Source organism: Elaeis guineensis, chromosome 7 (assembly GCF_000442705.2).
Source record: "Elaeis guineensis isolate ETL-2024a chromosome 7, EG11, whole genome shotgun sequence".
Taxonomy (NCBI): domain Eukaryota; kingdom Viridiplantae; phylum Streptophyta; class Magnoliopsida; order Arecales; family Arecaceae; genus Elaeis; species Elaeis guineensis.
Window position 1 is genome coordinate 86,240,166 of NC_025999.2, and position 22,600 is coordinate 86,262,765.

General features: G+C 46.6%; 1 pseudogene; it reads left to right on the forward strand.

Moving 5' to 3' along the window:
* Nucleotides 1–13,006: 13,006 nt before the first annotated feature.
* LOC140859470 (uncharacterized) lies at nucleotides 13,007–19,438 on the forward strand (annotated as a pseudogene).
* The last annotated feature ends 3,162 nt before the right edge of the window (nucleotides 19,439–22,600 follow it).

Below are 22,600 nucleotides of genomic sequence, written 5' to 3' on the forward strand. Positions count from 1 at the left end.
GACTAACTGTATTTGATTGATTTCAACTCACATTTAAAAGGTTGAGTTTCCTGTGTTCTTTCATTTGTCTTATATTTGAGAATCTCAAAGGCCTTAACAAAGTTTTATGGTCCAATGCTTCTGTTGTAGGGACATTGCTTTGTTAGGGTTTATGAAAGGAGGTATGTTCACACGCGCGCATATATATATATATATATATATATATATATATATTTGAGAATCTCAAAGGCCTTAACAAAGTTTTATGGTCCAATGCTTCTGTTGCAGGGACATTGCTTCGTTAGGGTTTATGAAAGGAGGTATGTTCACACGTGCACGCGCATATATATATATATATATGTGTGTGTGTGTGTTTATGTATGTATGTATGTATGTATATATATATACATATGTGTGTGTATTTATATATATATATATATATATATATATATATATATATATATATATATATATGTTGGGTATAAAATACCCACAGTCGGAACCCACGGCGGAACCGCCGACAGCAAGTGCAGCTCCGCTCGGGCTCCTACGGGAGCCGGGCTCCACCGCCGACAGCAAGTGCAGCTCCGCCCGGGCTCCTACGGGAGTCGGGCTCCACCGCCATCAGCAAGTGCAGCTCCGTCCGGACTCCTACGGGAGCCGGGCTCCACCGTCGACAGCAAGTGCAGCTCCGCCCGGACTCCTACGGGAGCCGGGCTCCACCGCCATCAGCAAGTGCAGCTCCGCCCGGACTCCTACGGGAGTCGGGCTCCACCGCCGACAGCAAGTGCAGCCCCGCCCGGACTCCTACGGGAGCCGGGCTCCACCGCCGACAGCAAGTGCAGCTCCGCCCGGACTCCTACGGGAGCCGGGCTCCACCGCCATCAGCAAGTACAGCTCCGCCCGGACTCCTACGGAAGCCGGACTCCACCGCCATCAGCAAGTGCAGCTCCGCCCGGACTCCTACGGGAGCCGGGCTCCACCGCCATCAGCAAGTGCAGCCCCGCCCGGACTCCTACGGGAGCCGGGCTCCACCGCCGACAGCAAGTGCAGCTCCGCCCGGACTCCTACGGGAGCCGGGCTCCACCGCCGACAGCAAGTGCAGCTCCGCCCGGACTCCCGTAGGAGTCCGGGCTCCACCGCCATCAGCAAGTACAGCTCCGCCCGGACTCCTACGGGAGCCGGGCTCCACCGCCGACAGCAAGTGCAGCTCCGTCCGGACTCCTACGGGAGCCGGGCTCCACCGCCATCAGCAAGTGCAGCTCCGCCCGGACTCCTACGGGAGCCAGGCTCCACCGCCGACAGCAAGTGCAGCTCCGCCCGGACTCCTACGGGAGCCGGGCTCCACCGCCATCAGCAAGTGCAGCTCCGCCCGGACTCCTACGGGAGCCGGGCTCCACCGCGACGGCAGTTGCGGCTCCGCCAGGACTCCTACGGGAGCCAGGCTCCACTATCGGCATCAGCGCAGCTCCGCCCGGACCCCCACGGGAGCCGGGTTCCGCTCTCGGTATCAACTGCTGCTCCGTCAGGACTCCTACGGGAGCCGGGCTCCGTTCACGACCCCTATCGCCCGGATGGCCTCACCCGGACCTCAACAGAAACCGGGCTCCGGCCGTTACCGAGCTTCAATCGACAGATCCACGCCCCCTGACAGGCCCCCAAAACGGCCACGACCCTGCTCCACTTCCTGTGGCGGACTCTGCGCAGTACCATCATTCCCTGACAAGCCGCAGTGGCCATAGCCGCCCTGCTCCACTTCCTGTGGCGGACTCCGCACGGCTCCACTATCCCCTGGCAGGCCACAGTGACGGCCACGAACCTGCTCCACCTCCTGCGATGGATACCATGCGATTCTCCTGACGACGGACGCTGCTCCACCCCTCATAACAGATTCCATGTGGCGGGTCGAGGTGATGCCCACGTATCTGCTCCATTATATTTCGCAATCAATTCCCCTGACCATGGGCGGCCCACTACCAGGCGGTTACAAACGTCGCCATCAGTCCGTTGCCTCCCCCGCCTATAAAAGGGGGACTCAGATACGTTATTCTTTAAGCTCTTTTGCCTTATCTCAAAACTCTGCTAAACTCTCCGTTCGAGCACTCCATTCTTGTTGAGGCAGAGAACTGACTCGAGCGTCGGAGGGTCTTGCCGGAGCAACCCCACCTCCGGTTTAGACTTCCCTTGCAGGTTCCGACGGCGACCGCGGCTTCCTCAACTCCAGCTTCTCCGGCGCAGGCGGATTTTTGCACCAACAGGATTGGCGCTAGAGGAAGGGGCTTGAACCTTCGCAGCACCCTTGTTCTTGAAGGAGCGCTCAACGGAGCCGCCTCCGGCCATCTCTCCGTCATCTACTCCTAATCCTCCCCCGCGAGATCGACACCCGATGCCTCCGCGCAGGGCGTCCACCCGGCGGTCCACGGCCTCCGCAGCCAGATCTCAGGCTCCGGCCTCCCCTCCCGTTTCTCAGCCAGCTCCTCCTCCCCCTCCGCGACGCGGTCGGCGCGGAGCAGTTTGACTTGCTGGCGCAGCAGGTCAAAGGCCTCGTCGAGGCCGTACAGGCAATGCAGCAGCAGCCGCCGCAGGCGTCGGCGCATCCGGAAGGGGCATCTCCGGAATGCCAGAACCCGGCGGTGGGGCGGGCCACCTGGGCCAGCCGCCCCGTCCTTCCCGGGAAGGTGAATCCAAGGGTGGAGAGCCCTCAATCGGACCACGACTCCACCCCTGGGAGATCCCTGCCCCCGTTCTGCCAAAGGACCCTCGAGACTCGAAGTCGAGAGGATTTCCTGGACCGGAGGCTCCAGGAGATGAACCGGCGGATCGAAGAACTCCGCCATGCGCCTCCCGCTTACGGTGAGGATATCTGCACTGACCCTCCCTTCTCCCAAATGATTATGCAGGAACCGATCCCGCCGAATTTCAAGCTTCCTCAGTTCGAAAGCTACGACGGGACGTCGGACCCGGTCGATCATCTGGAGGCCTTTCGAACGATGATGCTGCTCCACGGTGCTCCTGACGCCATCTTGTGCCGGGCTTTCCCGTCTACCTTGAAGGGAGCAGTAAGAAACTGGTACTCAGCTCTGAAGCCGGGTACCGTATTCTCCTTTGATCAAATGAGCCACCAATTCGTGGCCCATTTTGTCAGCAGCCGACGTCCCCGAAAAGGTTCGGAGTCCCTCATCAACATCAAGCAGAGGGAAGGGGAGTCCATACGGGCCTACATCAACCGCTTCAACATCGCGGCGTTGGAAGTCCGGAACTTGGACCAGTCGGTTGCCATGGCCGCCCTGAAAGGTGGCCTTCAGAAGAATGATCTCTTATACTCCCTGGAGAAGAAGTACCCCAGGGATTTCGCTGATCTGCTGGCTCGGGCTGAAGGATACGCCCGAGCGGAAGAGGCCTTCAAAATGAAAGATGAAGAGACTGCGAGGGAGCGCCAGGCGGGAAATTCTGGTAAGCTCGCAGTTGAGAAGAGGCCAAAGGAAGCCCGGCCTCGCTCCCGATCCCCTCCTGGGCATAAGCGCGCCCATACTCCCCCCCGGGCACGCAGGCAGAGGAGCCCGGACAACAGGTTTCGACGGGGTTCCCCGCTAGGGAAGTTTCGCAACTACGCCCCCCTCAACGCCTCGAAGGCCCAGGTACTGATGGAGGTCAGGGAGCTGCTCCCTAGGTCGGAGAGGATGCGCACGCACCCCGGGAAGTGCAACCCCAACAAGTTCTGCCTCTACCACCGCGACCACGGCCACGACACCGAAGAGTGCATCCAGCTCCAGGACGAGATCGAGGAGCTCATCCGGCGAGGTCGGCTCGACAGATTCATTCACCGCCGGCCTGAGGGTAGAGGAGACCGGCCAAGAGCCCTCCCACCGCCTGAACCGCAGAAAAGGGAGGAGCAGTCCGGGGACCGGCCTCCTATCGGGACCATCGACTCCATCGTCGGAGGGCCTCAAGGAGGAGCGGGAGAACTGTAAATATATTGCTTACTATTTCGTTTTGAATCTACTTTTCTTTCTAGCTAACGCGCTCCTCCTACTTAACGCGGATGTATTATGACTGGATATGACCCCTCCAAAAACAACGGCCATGTCAGGAACAGGAGGAGAACCTCGTCCTGACATGAGCAAAGTCAAAGGCCCGTTCTTTTAGACCGGATGGGGGGAGAGGCCTTACAACGCCCTAATGTGCCCCCACAGCCCTGTTAGGGACAGGAGGAGAACCTCGCCCTAACTTGAGCAAAGTCGAAGGCCTGGTTCTTTTAGACCGGATGGGGGGAGAGGCCTTACAACGCCCTAATGTGCCCCCACAGCCCTGTTAGGGACAGAAGGAGAACCTCGTCCTAACTTGAGCAAAGTCAAAGGCCCGGTTCTTTTAGACCGGATGGGGGGAGAGGCCTTACAACGCCCTAATGTGCCCCCACAGCCCTGTTAGGGATAGGAGGAGAACCTCGCCCTAACTTGAGCAAAGTCGAAGGCCCGGTTCTTTTAGACCGGATGGGGGAGAGGCCTTACAATGCCCTAACGTGCCCCCACGGCCCTGACAGGAACAGGAGGAGAACCTCGTCCTGACATGAGCAATGTGAAGGTCTGGGCTCCAACGGGAGCCGGGTTTCCACGACAAAGAGAGGCTCCACCCGGACTCCTACGGAGCCGGGTTCCGCCGCCAAGGTAAGCTTCACCCGGGCTTCTACAGGAACCGGGTTTCCGCCGCCAAAGAAGAGTTCATCCGGACTCCTACGGGAGCCGGGTTCCTACGCCAAGGAAGCTTCACCCGGACTCCTACGGGAGCCGGGTTCCGCCGCCAAGATAAGCTTCGCCCGGACTCCTACGGAGCCGGGCTCCGCGCAAAGAAAGACTTCGCCTGGACTCCTACGGGAGCCGGGCTCCGCCGCCAAGAAAGACTTCGCCCGGACTCCTACGGGAGCCGGGCTCCGCCGCCAAGAAAGACTTCGCCCGGGCTCCTAAGAAAGCCGGGCTCCATCCGCTACTTCGCCAGCAAGGGTTAAAAATGGTGGCGAGACTTGGCCACATGACGAGATCGAATGGAAGGGAAGAGCCCCTTCCCACGACGACCTCTAAGCCGAACAGGCCAAACGACGAGAAAGGGTCAACGAACGACAATGTCGGTGCTACGCGCAGACAAGGTAACACGAAGTGCTTTTTCCTCATTTCCGATATATGTACTACAGGGCCAAGACGGCCAGAGAAAGAGGGATAAAACGACAAGAAAAAAAAAAAAGGGGGGGGGTGACTACAAAAGAACTCTAAGGAGGTCCCGCTCCCTCTAACCTAGGGTGATCACCTCCATCCCCCAACCAGGACTGCCTCAGGCTATCCACCGTTTCCTCTAGTTCTTCCTTCCTTTGCAGCATATCCTGGAGCGCCTGACGAAGTCGCCAGCTCTCAGCCTCCGCTTCCCGATGCCACTTCCGCAAAACTTCGGACTCCGCCTCTGCGTCCGCGACGGCCTTCCGCTCAAGCCCCAGTTGGATTTTTACTTGTTGAAGCTCGGCTGTCTTCTCTCCAAGGGAGACGAAAATCCCGTCGACAGTGCCTCTCAGGGCTTGGAGCTCTTCGTTATCTTGGGCGTTAGCCAGCTGCGCCCTAGTAACCAATTGCCTCTGGAGACGAACGACCTCGTCCGCCGCCCGACGAAATCTCCCTTTGTACTCTTCTACCTGCCGGCGCCAGCTGGCCCGCTGCACATCGTGGCTCACCTCAGCATCTTGAAGCTGCTTCTGGAGGTCGGAAACTTTTTGTGACCATATCTGCTCATCCCGCGCTGTGAGCCGGGATGAGTTCCCTTCCAGCTGGCCGATCCTCCTCTTCGCAGCTGACAGCTCCACCTTAAGGGCGCTGATCCTGGCTTCTTGAGCCCAAGTTCGGTCGCTGGCGCTCTTCGTGCATTCCTCGAGCTCCTTTGCGAAGTTCGCCTTCCTTCGGCTGTAGTCCATGATTGCCTTCACTTGGAGACTCCTGAAGTGGGCGGCCTCAGCGGCGGCCTCGGAATAGCATTTTTTCGACTTGCGGAGCTCGTCCTCCGACTTTTTCAACTTCTTCGTCAGGTGGAGGACCTCCTTTTTGAGCCGTTGGATAGTTGACTTCAGCGGGACCCCCAGGGGCAAGGGGAGTGCTTCGGCGGGGCGCTGCCATCGAAAAATGCAAACGTCAAAGACCAGCTCATTACGAGAAGAAAGGCAGGAAAGAAGGAGCAGGGGGAAGGAAAGACCATCCACAATAAGAAATTCAACTTTATTGATTAATTTTGAAGACAAGCGGAAAGGAAATATGGCGACAAAAGAAAGGTACAAGGTCGGAGGTCTCAGACCTCGGGGGCAGGGGGTGGAGAGCCCGGCGCGGAGGGTGCGACTGCGGCAGCGGCGGACGAAGGGGCGGCCTCGTCGTCAGACTCCTCCAAAAAGCCGAGATCAAGGTCGGGGTATCTGCTGGCCACCCTCTCTCGGCAGAGCTCGAACCCCTTGGTGAACGCCTCCAGGCCGAACTGGACGTTCAGCTCCCTCATCTCCGCGGAGGTCTTGAACTCCTCCACCGCAAGGGTCCTGGCCTCCGAGACCAGAACCAGAGTTTGCTCGGCCAGATGGGCGACCTCGGCCTCCGCCTTCCTTGCCGACTCCTCCAAGCTTCGCCTCTCCTCCTCCCGGACTCGTCTTTCCTCTTCCCGGTCTTGTCTCTCTCTCTCCAGGGCCTCCCGGAGGGCGGCCACCTCGGCCGTCTTCGCTTGAAGACGAGCAACCTCGTCTTGGCAGCGCTCCTCCGCCCGAAGAAGATCCCTTCTCATGCGGCCCGACGCCTCGACATAGGCGAAGAGCTGGTGCCCGATCTGCAGGGACAGATAGAGAATCACAACGAAGACCGAGCAACTGTGCCAGTAAAAATCCGCTTACCTCAAGAAAGGACCCCAAGGTGTCCCAGGCCCGCTGCTCGGGATCGGCACGGTCGATCCTCTCCACGACATCGGACAGAATGCAACCATCGAGCAGCCGACGGATCAGAGCCTTGTCGTTGAAGGGGTTCTCCGATCCCCCCTCGGAGCAGACGGACTCGTCTGCAGCGGCTCGGTGGCTGCTCGGCCTGCGGGCCACCGATTTTCTCCTCCTCCCCGCGGCGGGCGCCTCCGCGGGGCGGACCTCCGGAATGGGGACCCCGGTCGGCGGGCTCCTTGAGGGAGCCCGGGGGGCCGCTGGCTCGGCATCCGAAGGAATGTCGATTGCCGGGGTCGCCTGGACGGGCGCAGCCAAGCTCGTCTCCTCCACCCTGGCCCTCTTCGCCGAGCCAGAAGTCATCGCGCCCTTCCTTTTCTGGGCTCTCATGGCCTTGGCGAGCATCCGTGTGGCTTTGGCGTCCATTGCTAAAAAAAAAAAAAAAAAAAAAGGAAAAGAAAAGAAGAAGGAAAAAGCGGCACCGATCAGTCCAGAGTCAAAAAAAAAAAAAAAAAGAAGAAAGAAAAAAGAGAAAGAGAAAAGAGGAAAAAGGAGAGAGAAAGAAAGAGAGAGAAGAAGAAGACAAGAAAAGGAAAGATATATACTTGCTGGATCCTGAGGGCTCAGGCCGATGTTGAAAAGAAGCTGCTCCCTCAGTAGGTTTGGAAGGGAAGGAGCGGGGTAACTCAGGAGCTTCTGGGCGGCCTGAAGGTCGTCCTCTCCCAGGCTGGGAGCCCGGCGGACGGAATCCCTCAGAGACCCCCAAGGGGGCAGGCCCAGTTCCAGGGTCGGACAGTAAATGAAGAGAAATTTCCCTTCCAGTTGTGAATCGAAGAAGGGGCGCCCTTCAGCAACCCCTTCTTACCGAACTGGGGGGAGAAGTACCACCAGTCCTTCGCTGAAGGATGGCGTTTGAAGGTGTAGAAATGTCTGAACAGGGAGAGGGAAGGCTGGACCTCGGCTATATGACAGAGAGAGAGAAATCCTATCAAAAACCTAAAGGAATTCGGGGCGACAGAGGCGAGAGAAATGTCTAAGAAACGAAAGAAGGCGGCAACAAAAGCAGGAAGCGGAAGCCGGAGTCCGGCACGGAATGCCTCCTGGTACAAACAAAAGCGACCAGGAGGGGAGCGCTGGCCCGGTCAGAGGGGCCAGGAAGCTCCAGGTCGTACTCTGAAGGGACCCCGTACCGAGCCCTTATCAGGAGAAGTTCGTCCGGAGTCGACGAACAAGGAATGGCGCCCGGTGCGAAAATCGGGCGAGGCCCTGCCCCGAACGCGGGTTCGTCCGCAGAGACAGGGGCCTGGGGGTTTGAAGCAGAAGAACTCCCAGAACTTACGGGGGCAGAAGAATCGGAAGACATTTTTTCTTTGGGGAGAACCTAAAGGACCCTAGAAAAGCAAGCCGAGAAGGGAGGGAGACGCCGGAGGTCAACTCAGGAGAAGACACAAAAGAAGGAAAGGAGGAGAGGACCCTGGGCGGTAAGAAGAAGAAGGTGGGCACTAACCTATCTTGCTCTGGGGGCCTGGGGAGCGAGAAACGGAAGGCGCCTACGGCTCGAGAGGGCGTTCGCTAGAGCAGACTCTCGGGGAGATGACAGACGCCAGCAAGAAATCAGAAACGGAGTGGGGCGCCTGAAGGGGGGAGGACGGGTTTAAATAGACCCTGGGATCCGGCGCCATAATGATCTCGAATCCCCCCAGGCCAGTCCGCATCCGACACGTGTCCCACTCCCCGTGGCAGACGGCTGAAGGCGGCTGGCGGTTGGCAGGGTCATAATTGCGCCGTACCTAGGCCAGCGTACCTGCGGGGTCTTCGAAGCGTCCCCTCGTACCGCCCCAATTCGAAAAGACTCCGGCACGCGCTCATTTAATGCCAAAATATCTGGGAGCGGCGGGCGCGGGATTCGAAGGGACGGTTCCGGCTGTACTTCTGTGTACTTCCTTCGTTTGAAATTCAAAACTCGGATGTAGGGGGACTGGTGTTGGGTATAAAATACCCACAGCCGGAACCCACGGCGGAACCGCCACAGCAAGTGCAGCTCCGCCCGGCTCCTACGGGAGCCGGGCTCCACCGCCGACAGCAAGTGCAGCTCCGCCCGGACTCCTACGGGAGCCGGGCTCCACCGCCGACAGCAAGTGCAGCTCCCCCGGACTCCTACGGGAGCCGGCTCCACCGCCATCAGCAAGTGCAGCTCCGCCCGGACTCCTACGGGAGCCGGGCTCCACCGCCATCAGCAAGTGCAGCCCCGCCCGGACTCCTACGGGAGCCGGGCTCCACCGCCGACAGCAAGTGCAGCTCCGCCCGGACTCCTACGGGAGCCGGGCTCCACCGCCGACAGCAAGTGCAGCTCCGCCGGACTCCTACGGGAGCCGGGCTCCACCGCCGACAGCAAGTGCAGCTCCGCCCGGACTCCTACGGGAGCCGGGCTCCACCGCCACAGCAAGTACTCCCCCGGACTCCTACGGGAGCCGGGCTCCACTGCCATCCGCAAGTGCAGCCCCGCCCGGACTCCTACGGGAGCCGGGCTCCACCGCCGACAGCAAGTGCAGCTCCGCCCGGACTCCTACGGGAGCCGGGCTCCACCGCCGACAGCAAGTGCAGCTCCGCCCGGACTCCTCGGGAGCGGGCTCCACCGCCACAGCAAGTACAGCTCCGCCCGGACTCCTACGGGAGCGGGCTCCACCGCCATCAGCAAGTGCAGCTCCGCCCGGACTCCTACGGGAGCCGGGCTCCACCGCCGACAGCAAGTAGCTCCGCCCGACTCCTACGGGAGCCGGGCTCCACCGCCACAGCAAGTACAGCTCCGCCCGGACTCCTACGGGAGCCGGGCTCCACCGCCGACAGCAAGTACAGCTCCGCCCGGACTCCTACGGGAGCCGGGCTCCACCGCCATCAGCAAGTACAGCTCCGCCCGGACTCCTACGGGAGCCGGCTCCACCGCCATCAGCAAGTGCAGCTCCGCCCGGACTCCTACGGAGCCGGCTCCACCCCGACGGCATTGCGCTCCGCCAGGACTCCTACGGGAGCCAGGCTCCACTGTCGCATCAGCGCAGCTCCGCCCGGACCCCACGGGAGCCGGGCTCCGCTCTCGGTATCAACTGCTGCTCCGCCAGGACTCCTACGGGAGCCGGGCTCCGTTCACGACCCCTACCGCCCGGAGGGCCTCACCCGGACCTCAACAGAAACCGGGCTCCGCCGTTACCGAGCTTCAATCGACAGATCCACGCCCCCTGACAGGCCCCCAAAACGGCCACGACCCTGCTCCACTTCCTGTGGCGGACTCCGCGCAGTACCATCATTCCCTGACAAGCCGCAGTGGCCATAGCCGCCCTGCTCCACTTCCTGTGGCGGACTCCGCACGGCTCCACTATCCCCTGGCAGGCCACAGTGACGGCCACGAACCTGCTCCACCTCCTGCGACGGATACCATGCGATTCTCCTGACGACGGACGCTGCTCCACCCCTCATAACAGATTCCACGTGGCGGGTCGAGGTGATGCCACGTATCTGCTCCATTATATTTCGCAATCAATTCCCCTGACCATGGGCGGCCCACTACCAGGCGGTTACAAACGTCGCCATCAGTCCGTTGCCTCCCCCGCCTATAAAAGGGGGACTCAGATACGTTATTCTTTAAGCTCTTTTGCCTTATCTCAAAACTCTGCTAAACTCTCCGTTCGAGCACTCCATTCTTGTTGAGGCAGAGAACTGACTTGAGCGTCGGAGGGTCTTGCCGGAGCAACCCCACCTCCGGTTTAGACTTCCCTTGCAGGTCCCGGCGGCGACCGCGGCTTCCTCAACTCCAGCTTCTCCGGCGCAGGCGGATTTTTGCACCAACAATATATATATATATATATATATATATTGTATCTATATATATGTGTGTATATGTACACACACACATATATATATAATATATATATATATATATGTATGTATATACATATATCTATATATCTGTGTGTGTGTGTATGTATGTATGCATATGTATATACACACACATACATACATATATATGTGTATATATACATACATACATATGCATATATATGCATACATATGCGTATACATACATACATACATATGCATATACATGCATACATATGCGTGTGTGTGTATTTATTTATGTATGTATGTGTGTGTACACGCATGCATGTATATATATGTATGCATCTATGTATGTGTATGTGTCTATATATATGTATATGTATGTATATATGTATGGGATTTTACATCAATGATCCAAATTGTTGAATATAATTTACTATCTTAAAATTGTTTGCATACAAAAAAATTATGAGATCTAGAGATTCCTAGTCTATGCATCAAGTAGTCAAAAATTAGATAGTCTAAATAAATTGAATTAGATATATTTTTAGTTATGTGATACATAAGCTAAGGATTGGTGTGTAATGTATGTGTGCCTGTGTGTTAGTTATAGGTATTGTGATGCTTCGGATATTGGATGGCACTATAGAAGTGGATATAATTATGGTGTTTAAGGATATAGGTGTAGCTGTGATGGTATGTCGAAACTCTGAGTACTCGTTTGGTTCATTGAATTTTTTTTTTTTAAATATTTTTTAGAAAGTTAGTTTCAGAAAATTACTTTCTGGCAATAGAATTTTGGCATGTTTAGTTGATTGTGAGAAAATGATTTATTATAAAATAACTTATGTTTGGTTGAGCATCTATTTTTCTAAAAAAATTATATAAAATACCTATTATACTCCTAGTAGATATAAAATAATATATTTTTTTCTTAAACTTTATATAAATATTAATACTATATTTATATTGATATAAATATAATATTAATATATTATAATATAACATAAGATCATAATAATTTATTATATTAATATAATACTAATATATATTAATATTATATTAATATAAATATTATATTAATATTAATAAAAATATTATACTAGTGTAAATATTAAAATATAATAAATAATATAATATCAATATTGATATTATTATTATATTCATATAAATATTAGAATAATATTAATATAATATTATATTATTGTTCAATATTTCATTATAACCATCTATTGATATGTTAAAAAATTTTGGCTCCTGTGGGTTCCCACTTTCCATAAAACGTGGAAAGTGGTTTTTTATGAAATTTTTTTTTTTAATTTTTTTTCTCTTAAAATTTTAATCAAATAAAAAATCTTCTCTTCACTTTTTAGAAAGTATCTATATCCCCCTCTATTTTTCATCAACCAAATAAGTCTTAAACAATTTTTATGATAAATTAAAGGAACCCTGCCCTCCCTCTAATGTAATTATGTTTGTAATATCAGATTTATTCAAAATCTTTTACCTATATGCTGGACAAGATATGACATGGGGCTGGCCCACCGTTGGCCATGTTTTGGGATAGGTAACAAGCTCGGCCCGCTTGTGAGGGGGAGCTGCATTTTCCTATTTTGTTTCAGAAAAATTTTTTGTGCATCATGAGCAACGTAAAAAATTTAATGAGGGGTACATTATTTTATTCGATTAATCTAAACTGTTATTATTTTTTAATATATATTTAATATATATATATCAATTTTTTTATTTAAAATTTTTATATGATAAAAATATTTTTATTTTTAAAAAAAATAAATATATTATGATCCAAAATATCATAATATGATTTATGATATCATGAAAAAAAATATTTTTATCTAATTATTTTTTATACATATTTAATATTATAATTTTATTTTTTCATTTGAAAATTTTGAATGATGAAAATATTTTTATTTTTTTTAAAAAAAATTATGACATCCTATGTATATTATAATATTCTGTATTATATTATGACATCGCGTGGATAAAATTTATGATTTTCTGATCGTAGAATACTATAATATAGATAAAAAAAATTTTGTAATTTTATTAAAAAATAAAAATATTTTTATTATATAAAATTTTAAATTAAAATAATTTATAAATATTAAATATATATTGAAAAAATAATGATCACGTCGGTCAATTGGACGCAGTGGTGCGCCCCACGGTGACAAAGAATTTGCCTCTGTTTCCGAGGTCCCACCTTCACCAATCCTCTTTCTTCCCCTTTTTCAGAGTAGGGTTAAATAAAGAATGACATCCGGTCGCTCATCGTCCTCGTCCCCTTCTTGTTGGTTGGGTTTTCCCGATCCTCCGCCCCATTTTCCCTTTTCGGCCTTTCCTTCGCTCGGCTCCTCCTTGAAATCCTTCCGCATTCTTTGACAAGGATGCCGATTTCGAAGAAGGGGAAGCGCGCGATCATCTCCATCTCCTCCTCCTCTTCCGAAGAAGAATCCGAAGCACAAGAAGATGATTCCGAGGAAGAAGAAGAGGATGAAGAATCTGAAGAAGGAGAAGAAGAATCCTTGAGGTTATCTCGAATTTTCTCTTCGTTTGTTAGGCTTCTAGGAGTACGCTCAAAGTTTTGGAGAAGGAATGTTGGTTTCCTTCTCTGAATTTGATTCTGGTCTTGCATCGACAGTGAGGACGTGGGCGGATCCACGGAAGAGGAAGAAGACGGTGACGACGCTGATTATGATGACGAAGAAGAAGAGGAGGAGGAGGAAGAAGAAGATGACGATGCGATGGATGGAAAGCCTACGGACGAAGAACTCTGCAACAAAGTCATCGATCTCCTCCGGAGTATATTCTTTACTCTCTATCTCTCTCTCTCTCTCTCTTGTACACACGCGAATTCTATTGTATATAGAAATCTTTTTGTTGTTATTTTGCTGTTGCATAATGTTTGCAAGGTTGAGTTCTTTTATGGTAGGGGTTAATCTGGATTTGGGCGGTCACTTTTGAACAGTCTTTTCTTCCTTTATTTATTTATTTTTTTGTTGGAGAACTCTTTTCGTCCTTTTATATCCGGACAACAGGTCTCCTAGTTTGGTGAATACGTAAATGGATGCTGAAGAATGATTCTTTTACCATCCTACCGTTCATGACGCACGATTCTTATGATTTAGGATACATGGAGGAAGAAGACAGGGATGGAGTTAAATGACAATACTCTGGATACTAAGCTAAACGTGACTGTTAGTTAGTTGAATGGTAATAGGTGAACTTAGTTTAGTTGAATGGTAATAGGTGAACTTAGTTATCATAAGTTTACTAATACATAAGAAGGATTTTTAGAATTTTGTCTTTTGGGCTCCTATGGGGGTAGGGAACTGAAGCTGCTTTTTGATGGAATCGGAAATTGAGATGTATTTTTGGGTACTACTTGATGGCATTGACATTTGACTTAACCTCTTAAACCATTCTTCAAAACGATTATAGCTTAGAGACACTCTCTCCAAGAGAGAGATTTCAGTGTCATGGACAACTATGCATGTGATCTCATAGTTAACAAGGTTTTCATGGAAGGAATACATACCATTCTGGAAGGTAATCTCATATTTCCTGGGATCTCATACTTTCTCTCCTTACTCTCTCACTTCTGTCCGCCTTTTCCTGTTCCTCTTTATTCTTCTCTCCTTTTCTGATTACTTTCTCTTACTATTAAGTGTCATGCCATTCTACTCATGTTCCCAGTCTTGTGCCAAGATTCATAATGAAGAAAATTGGTTCATGTTAGTGCATTTTTGACTGACACACAATGGCAGGGACCAGTATGTGTGATACATGGAGACTTATGACCATGCGATATATACTAGGATGGTAAGATACCTTAGTCCTTGCTTTGAAGCAATTTTGTAGCTATATCTTTTTGAAGGCTGTACTCTTTTCTTCTTGTCTAAATAGGAGCAGTGTTCTTAATTGTAAAACCATTGGCTACTATTTTTCTATTTTACACTCCAGATGAGGATGATGCATGCATCACTTCATCTATTATTTTAAGTGTTGGTTTGCTGGAATAAGTGAATTTCATTTTATTGTCATACATCCAGTTGTTCAAACAATTTTATATGTATCATGACAAAGTGCTGTTGTGCACATCTAGTCCTTAAGATGTACAAATTATATTGTTTTGGAAGTGTTTAGAGAAGTAAATAAGAAATTCATGTTCAATTTGTCAAGCCATGTAGAATGTTTTGTGATATTTCGATGTTTTGCAGGAAATAAAAGTCTAGATATACTTAAGCTGGAAGAGTGCAAAGCTTACTTGAGGAAGCATGGGCTTAGATTAAGTGGGACTAAAGCTACATGTATTGAAAGAATTCTGGAGCACTGGAGGTCAGTCACTGATGCTGCTTGTAGAATATGACTACATTTCCAGAAGTTTAAGAGTTCTTCTTGCTTAGCTCCAAAATTGATGTTTGTATTTTGGTGAAGAACTGGTACTCATGTTATTTACATTAACTGCTAGTCAGAAACTGTGCAGTTGATTTTCTTGTCACATGTTTACAGAAGAATATATTTTACTGTTTCATGAAGAATAATCTTGTATTTCCTGTGAATCAGATTTATAATATACGGATTTGGTGGTTTCAAGTTTTTAGATAAAGTTGAGAAAGTACCCGTTTACCTATTTTTAAATAATTGATAACTAAATACTAACTAATTAATCCAGTTCAAAGTGTTATTACTGATTGAGTAGTAGCAAATTTTCTCTCATACAGTCTTCATTGCAAAATTTGAAAAATGTTGTTAATGTAGCTGACTTACATTCAATATGTTTCTCTCATCACTTCTGTAATATGTCCACTTGAACTGATGTCACCTCTTGAATGCTACAAGGAATGTCCCTTGATGTGTTTGGTAATGGTCGGGGCTGCTGAGTTAATCTATCCAATATCACTCATACTTGCTTTAAATTATGAATGATACTTTAGAAAAACCTCCTTTATACATAAATAATTTTTCATCCACAGAAAAGCTTCTCTCGCATCTTAATTCCATATTAAAATGCTAGTTATCATGCTATTTTAACTGTATGTATGCACCAGCTATTGCTTTACTTTCAGTGTCATTACCATGTAACATGTGATGCAAAATGGCCATTGGTCGAAAGACTGTACATTAACATTGATTACTATGTCAGTGATCGAAATGGGTTGATAAAGGTTCTCCCTTAATGTTTTCAGATTACATTAGCAAGCTTATTGTGTATTTTTCAGGATAAAAGATGGAAATGGGGAAAAATTGTATCCAAGGTCATCCTTGTTTTCAACTGTACAGGTAAAAATAATTAGCCACCCATGGTTTTGAGTACACACAATTCGTCAGTCAGAGATCAGATTAAAGGAACTTTATTTCCTCGCAGGTGATGTCTGCAAAGGTGATGTCATTTTGGTTCAAGCAGAGGGTCTATGAGAAGTGTGTGGTTTTTGATTCCTATTTCTCTCAAGATACACTCTTCCTTTAGGAATTTCCATATCAACTGTATAAACTTTCTACTAAGATGACTTCAAATTTTGAAATAGGTTTGACAAAGTTACAAGAGGTGCAAGTATTATAGGAAGCCGAGACAATTGCTGGAAGTGTTGTAAAGGAAAGTTATGGTGCAGCCAAACAGCAACATACTTTTACTGTAAGATCACATATCGTGATTGGAATATACCTTTAAACTAGTATGTTATCATGTAACATTGTTTCTGTGATTGAGAAGGTTGAAGTGTTGTGGAGCAAAGGTGTGGAAGGCACTGCCACCCTTATTTCCTTTGCTTGTTAAGGGACGTTAACCTCTACAGACTGAAAACTTTCCGCCAGGTGAGAAAATTTAGTTGTTAGACAGACCAACATATCTAGTATAATCATCTATATCTAACTATCTAAACCCAAATTTCACCCAAGCTGGTATGTAAACCATCCATTTTCGGAACTCATGTGAAAACAAGAAAGCATTTTTGTGGCCTCTCTTCACATACCCACCTTTCCATCTTTTGCATTAAAAGGACTTCTTTTAGAAAAAAGAAAAAAAATTGATGAGTGATGAAAGAATATGGTTCCACCTTCATCTTGAAATGTGTGTCAATTTCCAGACATTCATGTTTGAATATGGTATATTTTTAATCTGAACCTCAGTCCGATAATCAGGAGGATCCCAACTTGCAAATCTGTTTGTGAAATGCCACTAAGAATACATAATTGATGGTAAAAAGAACCCCTTGAAAACTTACGTCCCTATTGATCTGAAATTAGTCATCAGGTCTATAGTATGTAATTCCCTAGCTTTCATTCACATGAACATTCAGGTGGACCTGCAATTTGCACCTCTTGAATTGTCATGCAATGCATGTGTCATATTAAACAGTCTTGTTACATTTTCTCTATTTTAGCGTTGGGCAATGAAGCAGAGAGGTCAAAGGTTCTCGCAGAGAAGCACAGAAGAGGAGCAGCAGCAAGGCATGCTAGAGCAATTGTAAAGGCTATGTCTGCAAACAAAAGGTATGTCCTATCTTGAGAATCGCTATAAATTCACTTGGGTAATCTGTTCTGCTGGAAATATTGTTTAAATGCCAATGAGCTATTTTTGAAAAAAAGAATCACTCCTAGAATTGAATGATATTTGGTATTGCCATGTCCATATCCCCATAATAATAATAACCCATTTGGAAACTGGAATCTGCAAGATGCGATTGTTATGTGACCTAGGAGGCATGGTGACAGTGGAAGCATCAAAACACTCGATGTCTGTTTAGCTAACACTTAAAATTCTCCTGTCTGAGGTGTTGGTTCAGCATGATCTAATAATCTATGTCTGCTTATTTGAAGTTCCTTTGGGACTCAAGTTAACACAACCATCTAGGGAGAGAGAGAGAGAGAGAGAGAGAACTAAGGTTGCATGATTTTTTTCCCTTTTCCATTTTTTTATTAAGTATCAGAGCTTTTATTAGTGATTGAGAGAGGGTTTCCACAGTAGTTATGGAATCAAGACTAAGACCTGTGGGGCGGGGGCAGTGGTGATTTTCGATTCACATGGGGTGACACACGGGCTTGTAGCAATAACCCTTTGTTTTATTGGTCAATTACTTCTGAGCTGGTACCTCCTACTGGTATCTATCATGCATACTGGTGGTAGGAAGTGGGATCTGATTAGAAGATTAAATCTGAGCTATTACATATAGATTGATCTAAAAAAAACTAAGATTTCTCTCTCTCACACACAAAAAAAGGTGTGTGGGGGGGGGGGGGTGTACTTAAGCAGCTCTTGTGATAATATTCTCAAACATGTCTATGCACTTCTATATCATGTTATTTATAGTAAGTACTATCTTTTGGATTTAAATTTGCACCATTAAATTGAAGATAATTAGAAACTAGAATTAGTAAAAGCAGGTAATTGTTGCTGGTTTATTTTTAGGTGTCATGTAAATAAATAAATGATCCTGCCTCTGCCATATAAATTTAAAGGAAACTGATATTGCATATGTGACCATTGCAGCAATAAAGTTGATAATTCAGCCATTATAAGCCTGTTATGCATTTACAACAAATTTTTTGGAGAAAAATATCAAAAAAAAATGTTTTTGAAAATTTATTTTACGTTTGTTAATTATCTGAATACAAGTTCAAACCCAAATGGAACTAAGTAAGGAAAACCTGAAACTGAATTGAAACCCAATTATCTTATCTGGTTTGAGATTGTGCGTGCCTTGGATCCAATCCCTGTCCAGCCCATTTACACTGATGGCATATTTCTTTTATGCTGATTATGTTGCACCTCTCTGCATATTTGGTAATATTGCGCTTATCACTTTTTAGCTTCACGTAAGGACATATATGAGAGAACATTGTAGTCGAACTGAACAAAACATGGAGTTGGCTGTGGTTTGAGGAATTTGTACTATATATTTGTCATCAGATAAATGAATTACTATGTTTGTCTTCAAATGAGTGACTTTGTTTGTCTTCAAAGTTAGAACTGAGTTCTTGGTCCAGAAAGTATTCAATGTTTTTTTGATTATTAGGTTCCAAGCGCCAGAAAAATTGCTCCACAACTAGAGCACCTCCTAAGAAAAGAAGAAAGAAAGGGCGGTGTCATCCTACCAAGAAACAGAAACAGAATATGTCTATTGACAAGTCTCCCGTTAATGGTCATGGAAAGACAAAGCAGCTTGCCATGGGAAGGAATCTCGCTTCATTAGCTAGAAATCCGAGGCAAGTCAGTTATTTTGATAATGGAATTCATATACAGCATCCCATCCCTCAAAGGAACCCTTCAGTGATCTTTATAATACACAACTGGAATTGTGTGATAGAAATAACATAGTGCCATCTGAAGCGAATAGGGGATCTTTGGCAGCCATATCTACAATGCAGGCAATCTGCTGAATGTGACTGGAAGGTCTTTCAATGCGGGAAATTATCTCAATGATCCTTATGCAGATTCTCACTTTCATCCAAGGAGCTCGATCCATCCATCAAGACCACCAGAATTTCATTGTCACCCAACAGTGCCTTCAGGAATGCGGTTCCGTCGACGGATGCCTTGAGATTTGTTTCAGTCCAGGATGGCTGGATCCTGCTAATGAATTTTTGTTCTGGATTGTAAAATGATACGAAATCAGTGGAGAGTTGATAAAAGAATTCTTCAATCAAGGCAGTTTGAGTTTTGTCTTAGCTTATAAATGTCTTCATCCCAGGTAATCAAAGATTTTGCTGCTTTTTTCTTACAATGCATAATAATTTGGGCAACCAAGTAGAAGATCATTTGAGATTATTTCAGTGTTTTGATAAACCTCTTTGATGTTCTACGTATAGCTAACAGAGGGCATATGGGTCTAATATCCAGCCGATGGAAGGATTCATCTGGGTTCGGTAATGATTCGACCAATACTGAAGCATTAATATAAGCTAACAAATTATTCTTCTGAAATATTCATTCTATTCAAGAAGCTAAGATAATTCAATATATCAGAAGGCTTGTATGACAACATCACAATTCTGTCACTGGATTTCTTTTTAAGTTAGGGGCGATACCCAGATAGGCTAAAGCATATAGATGTTCCGGGAACATGTGACATGAAAGACAATAATAAGTTTTAAAGATTGATCAACGGTACTCTTGTAGTTAAGCAGCTGGATATTTGTTCTGGCTGCCGGAGAAGCACAGTTCATGCCTTGGTAACCATCTTTGAATTCCCTGATCTAAATTGAGATCCACCTGAAGAGAGCCTCGGTTCCGATATAGTGGTTTATTGCTGTTAGATAATCATGGAAGAACTTGTAACTTCTCGGTTCCGATATAGTGGTTTATTGCTGTTAGATAATCATGGAAGAACTTGTAACTTCTCATCCTTTTTCCTGACGTCCAAATGCTAACAATGATATGGAGATTTGAGTCCTGATGATTAGTTGGTGGGAAGGCATGTCAGTGACGGTGAGGATGATCTTTAGGTTGGAAGGACCTAGTCAAGGCTTTTTGGTGACAATTTCTACCATAATTTGTCAAACTAGATAAACAAGCTCCTCACGAGCGCATTACTGTTTAGAGTTGGATTCAGGCAAATTTTGGCTGCAGTCCATGTTGTCAATGACGTGGCATGACTCAGATCCACCCTAGATAAGCTTTGATGGTACCGTTTAGATTTTAGACCATGTAAACGTGGACACAAAATGTAAAGAGAGGACTGCACATTCATTATCAAATTCTTTGACAATATTTTCTAAATTAAAACTTAAACCGTTAAATGCATTCTATAAGATTTAAAACTTTTTTAAACTAAATATCATATGCTCTGAAGACTCTGTTACTATGCACTAAATCTTCCAAGGGTTAAAACACTAGATGGTCTTACTAAATAACTGGGGATGGTTTGATGTACAAGCATGAAGTTTTTACTTTTGGATATAAACACATTACACCTTACAAATCATATTCAATAATTTAAATTTTTGTTTTGCATTTCTCATCAGTAATCTAGTAGATTATGTTTATATGAGTCATGATTGGATTTCATGACTAAGGTAATGTTGAAGTCTACAACCATGAATGAACTGCATATAGGGATATGCAGAAAACTGGCCTAATCGTTGATCCAATCTGAACTGGTCTTTTCAATCTGGTTGATATCTTTTTTTTTTTAAAAAAATCGATTTGATTTCGGTTTGATAAAGTCTTGATCTGAAAAAATTCGATTTGGTTTCGCCTTGAGTTTTCAGAAAATTGATATGATCCGATCCATATATCTTTATATATAAAATTTTATTTTTTCATTTTTATATTTTTATATATAAAATCGAATATCAATTCGATAAATTGAATCAAACCATAATCTTTAAGTCGTTTCAAATGGTTTTTGTATATTGTCAGTTTGGTTTTAATTTCAATTTTTAAGAAACTGATTTAGATTAGTTTGATTTTGGATTTAGCTCCTGGATCCTTGTATACCCTACGTAGCACCGATCTCAACTGTTTCTTAGGGTTCCTCGTGGAATCCTGGTCCCTCTCTGGGACTACCTCCCATTGCTATTCCACACCCATTGCACCTACCATATATGATATATCGGAAGAGGCCGACCGTGTATTACTCTCTAAAGACTACAGTGTGACACCTTATCTTTAAGAATCACCAAGTGCAAGTGTCAAAGTTCCATTAAAACTGCAACTACGTCCATGGTCAGTTTTGAATTTTCCTAGGAGAATGCTGAAGTTTGTACCAAAATGGAGAATGCTGAAGTAACATAACAATCGACGGAAATAAGTTGATGTGCAACTCTCCCATTGGAGTTACCATCGATAGGCCGCATTATTGGCTGGCGGTGAGAATTCCTTTGGAAAATTTATGTAACATCTTTGGAGTTTTCTCATCCGCAGTTCCATCTGCTATACTACTCGTTACAAAACCTCCACCTCATGATGGGAAGCTGGCTTCCCTAGATTCATTCTATTGTAAATCACTCCTGCACAGAGGCAAACAGTGGGGCGGATTGAGTGGTTTTTCTTATGGCTAATCACACAGGAGCTAGCTCCTATCCCGTACGACCTTTTCACTTTTCCTACTCCACTCCTAGGAACTGCGTATGACGACTCTTTTTTTCTTTTTTTTTTTTTTTAATGTAACTGAGTTAGAGAAGCCTAACTCAAGGTAAATTATATTAAGATACTTAGTTATACATATTTATACATATGTGTTTTTACATAAGATAAAGTTCTAGGTTCCGAGGATGAGTTTCATGCGGGTTTCAAAAACAGATGCAGAAATTAATTTTAGATTTCTGGTGTTCCGGATTTTAAACAGACGTAGTTGTGAATGAGAGCAGTAATTGACCCACTCCGGAATTTGCTTCCTCTTGTTCTCACAATTCCGTTTTCTGGTAGAATCTGACGTGAGTATTCAGAGACTCACAATCCCATCTGATCATCTCAAAGCATTACCGGTTAAGACTCATCGGATTTTCAGCAAATTATAGGTGCTTTATGGCCCAACCTTTAAGCTTGAGCTCCCAGAGTCGACTTCACAGCAGAGTCTGCATGTCTTCCTCCAAAGAAGGCATTTGGACCCTGTTCCCGGCTCTAAGAATTCTATTCTATGATCATGGCTATGACCATTTCAAATCCCTCTAGCTTGAATGTTTGCTACTGCTAAATGGTCTATCCAGCATCCCTTGACAGAGTTTCTGATTCTCTGTATTCGTTCGGATTCAGCATCTTTGGCATGCACCGTCCACAGCATAAAAAGCCTACCAATTTGTTGGATCAGAGCTCTAGGGAGAAAAGCATGAAACTCAAAGATTCGCCTATTGCGTTCCTTCCATAAGCACCAGAATCCTACCGCCAGT